This window comes from Triticum urartu, unplaced genomic scaffold, assembly GCF_003073215.2.
Source record: "Triticum urartu cultivar G1812 unplaced genomic scaffold, Tu2.1 TuUngrouped_contig_4644, whole genome shotgun sequence".
Taxonomy (NCBI): Eukaryota; Viridiplantae; Streptophyta; class Magnoliopsida; order Poales; family Poaceae; genus Triticum; species Triticum urartu.
This window is the reverse complement of record NW_024115249.1, coordinates 1,057-5,118: the sequence shown is the minus strand read 5'-3', so window position 1 is coordinate 5,118 and position 4,062 is coordinate 1,057. Positions and strand designations below refer to the sequence as shown.

General features: G+C 42.3%; 1 long non-coding RNA gene across 1 annotated transcript; it reads right to left on the bottom strand.

Annotated features, from left to right (window-relative positions):
- Positions 1-2,140: 2,140 nt before the first annotated feature.
- On the bottom strand, positions 2,141-3,713 carry LOC125528115. The gene is made up of 3 exons (XR_007292323.1): positions 3,042-3,713; positions 2,841-2,948; positions 2,141-2,745 (listed from the first exon to the last, which is right to left on the bottom strand). It is a non-coding gene; the product is annotated as an uncharacterized LOC125528115 (long non-coding RNA).
- Between the last annotated feature and the right edge of the window lie 349 nt (positions 3,714-4,062).

The window sequence follows — 4,062 nt, the reverse complement described above, 5'->3', positions numbered from 1 at the left end:
GAATACACACGGAAAGTAACAGTAAGATAGCTACTAAGAAACTGAAGTACCACAATGAATAAATGGGCAGAGGATTGTCCAAACGAAAAGTACAAAAGGACAACTAAAGATATACATATGTATGTATGCATTCGATTATCATTGTCTAAGAGATATGCACTGCGACATGTTAGCTTTGGACAATTAGAACACGAGTAACCTCGTGTCCTCATCAAGCAATAATAGTCAGTTTGTCACCTGTCTTCATCAAGCAATAACAAGCAATAATGGTTAGTTTGTCACCTTATGAAAGCATATTTTAATCAGTAATTATCACTACAATTACCAGCAAAAAGCATATAATCATCCTAGAGAAATAACATGGACCAACCCTTTCAATTGCAGGAAGGTCCCAATTTCTGGCGGTAAAAAACAATTGGCATTGTTAGATGATTGCAACACTGAATCAAGTTGTCCATGTGTTTTGCACAAGTGCAAATGATATATTTTCTTGTTGTCTTTCTGAACCTATACTCAAAGAATTAAGAATCCCTTTTGTTAAATCTACAAATAGTACTTTGTCTGCGCTGAATACAAATTTATGAGTACAAAACATTGTTTCCTAGTTGCACAGAACTAAGCTCACTAATTTTCCTAACAACCCTTCCTGGAAGAATTTCAGCAAAACAGAAGTCATACCTATTTAGCTTCTTTAGAGGCTGCAGTTGTTATTCATTGAAATCGAGATTATCCCTATTTAACTATTTAGAATCTAGTCCAACACTTCTTCCCTTGTGCGATTTCTAAGAAAACAAACGAAAATCTCAAGGTACCATACAGACCAAGCATAAGAATGAACACATCACAAGCGTCAATCCACTTACACAGATACGAATCCGAAAACAGCACACAAGCTCTCATGGATACACAAGAACACAGGACGAAACACACCTTGACGATGGAGGAAAGAGAGCCAGGAGGACAGAAAGATGAACAACACAGCCGATCGATGAATGCCCAGAACCTGCGTGCTCACTCCATGAGTACCCGACAATAGATAACACATAAGAACAATAAGTAGGCGAGCAACAGAAGCATGAAAAGGAAAGAACACTGCCGTCGAACGCAGCGAAGCTCACCTCCATATCACCCAACAAGCGGAGCAAAGCAATGGATGAACTGAGAAGGACGGATGGATGAAGAGGCAAGGAGAGCGATGGCTGAATATAAGAGGCTGACTGCAAAGAACGGAGCGATTCGCAGTTGAGCCAGGTTTATGGTAAATTACACAGACATCATAACCAAAAATACTGAAAGAACCAGTGCACCGATGTTATAGAAATAATAATTCTTCAAAAAATTTAATAAAACATATTCATTGATTGTAGAGAGTATCAAAACAATCCTATGGTGAGAACAGCATAGCATGAAACTGTTCCTCCTATGAACAATCATGATCCATAGTTTGTACATAAAGCTGTAAAATTAGAGCAATCCATTACAATTTAACAACTCGAGTTGTTGCTGGCACTTGATCAGCCGCATACAAACCAATGCTACTATATTATGTGGTTATAAATAGAATTACTTCTGCATTTTAGCGTTGACCAATAGAATATTAGAATGTCAAATTGTCAATATCTAGAATCTGTCGCAACTACATCCACGGAGAACCGAAAGTATAGAAAGAAAATGACCAAACTGTGCAAGGATGCTCCACGGTGACCAGCATGCTGATATCATGTAATGCTTTTGAGATGTGTTCACTCTATGTAAATGGACATTCTACCAAAAACTATCTAACTGCAAGCAGCCAAGCAGCAAGCCATGTTAATGAGGAATGCAGAGTTCAAATGTCAGAAGCAGTACATGATAGAACTTCTGAATAATATCAGCATTGATGATCCCAAGAGCCTCCTCAGGAGCTATCAGCACGTTCACGATCATCCCCTCGTATCCAACAAGGTTAAGCACTTCCTGAAGAAACTTCTCAGGGATCTTCTGCACCTCCTGAACCTCTTCTCGAGTAAGGGCCAGCTGACAAGCTACAAATTTAATCAATGACCACAATCAGCGCACAACAAACAAGACACTCAATCATAATTTGTGTGTGTGTGTGTGAGGGACTGTGTAATGCATCGATGAAATTCCGCACCTGCCGGTCGACTTCGTCCTGGAGGAAGAGCGAGTTGCGGATGCTATCGAGGAGCACCTCGATGGCCTGCGGTATGTACGCCTTGACCGTGTCATAGCTCTACACCATCTGCTACCTGGAAGCGGAGGCGCCGACGTTGCCCACCTCCACCTCCTTGTGCGCCGTGTCCTTCAACGTCAGCTTCTACAGCAGGTGCATCACGCTGGCGGAATCCGGCGACTCGTGGATCGAGCCGTAGCCACGAACACCCCCACGCACACTCAGGGACTCTGACAAACAACCACACAGAGCGTCAGCGGAGAGCGACGACGCAGCAGCAAAAGACGATATGAACTCGCTTCCTGCCGTCAGCTCCTGTACACCAAACCCCGCACAACTGTAGTCGATCTGCTCCGCGTCGCCTCGCACAGCCTTCTACTACTCCCAGTCGACAACGACCCTGGGCATCCTGAGTGGTGCTCCGGGCCTGCATCGGCGCGTGGCGGTAGCCGCTGCCTCTGTTTGTGCCACGTGCAACATCCTCGTATGTACTCTGAACACCAATTTGTAAGCAGGTACACCCATAAGATAGCATTTGCCACAGATGAGGCCCGAGGCAATAATCAGGTCTCCTAGAATAAAAAGACCAGTTAGATGTTTCATGGGAAAATCACAGGGAATCTCAAATGTATCAAAGAAGCATGGACAGATGTTGAATGGCCCTTACGTCTCAATTGTCATACCGATACATTTGACTTTGACATCACTATGTTCTGAATAACAAGCCGCCTCCACAACATTAGCAGAAGTACCCAATAAAGCATGGTGCAGATTTCTGATGAAATAACACAATAATCAGCCAACAATGACATGTAAGTCCCACCCATCAGAAATGAACTCAACCTGGAAAAGAATATATTTGAATTACTTTGCGGTTAGAATGCATCAAATATAAGTAGATTGAGCATTAAATCACTCAATTGAAGATGTCCGAGCCTTTTAAGCTGATCTATCCTTCTGACCTGAACACACGGATTGTACCTACAATTGCAAATTCAGATCAGTAAATTTGCAAAAGCATATATAGAAAGCAGTAAAAATAATAATAGTACTTGTATATGGCTACATCACTCTACACAACATGTGGCTCTTAGTTTTTCAAGATCATAGATCAAATTGACTGCTAGCCAACAAGTAGAGAACTTCGTTTGTACTAATAAACAATCAAATTAGAGGTTGCCCCTGACCCGTCTCCGAGTCACATGGGTCTCAATTACAATACAAACTAAATCTTTTCACATTAGATGTCCCTGGTAATCCAGCAAGAACCAGACTCTCAATCGCTTGTAAGAAATATAATGCAGAAATTAAATACCTTGAACGAGCATTCCAATACTCACCTGTGCAGCAGATTTTGCTTATGCAGATAGATCAAACCATTCAAAATCTGTCTCTTTTCCAGCGATCAAGGACATATCTTGACATGATTTCTGAAGATCAGAGTATAAAAAAAGAAAGAGGGTGATGTGAAACAAACCATGGATTAGTCCTGTGTGGTTGGTCGTTTGGGTGGGTAAGGTCGACGACGAGGATGCGAGCGCTGGGACGACCACCTCCAGGCGCGGCTGCTCCCCTCCTCATTTTCAGAAACGAATAAGTGTACATCTAGCTTTTGTCCTAAGTCAAATATTAAATTTTGTCCTCATTTCCAGAGACTATTATACGACAAAAGCTAGATGTATATAAGGAATACTCATTCATCCATGTGCGGGGCGCACGTGCAACTTAGGACTTAGGCCTTAAACGATGGTGTTGGTAGAGGGCGATGCTTTCCTTTCTAAACGGAAAGAGATGGGTGAAATAGACTTATTTTGGGCATGCCCGTTATGTGGTTTTCTTCTTCTCCTTTGCTTCTTGTCGCGTCCATGGAAGACCTGCTCGTCCAGGTC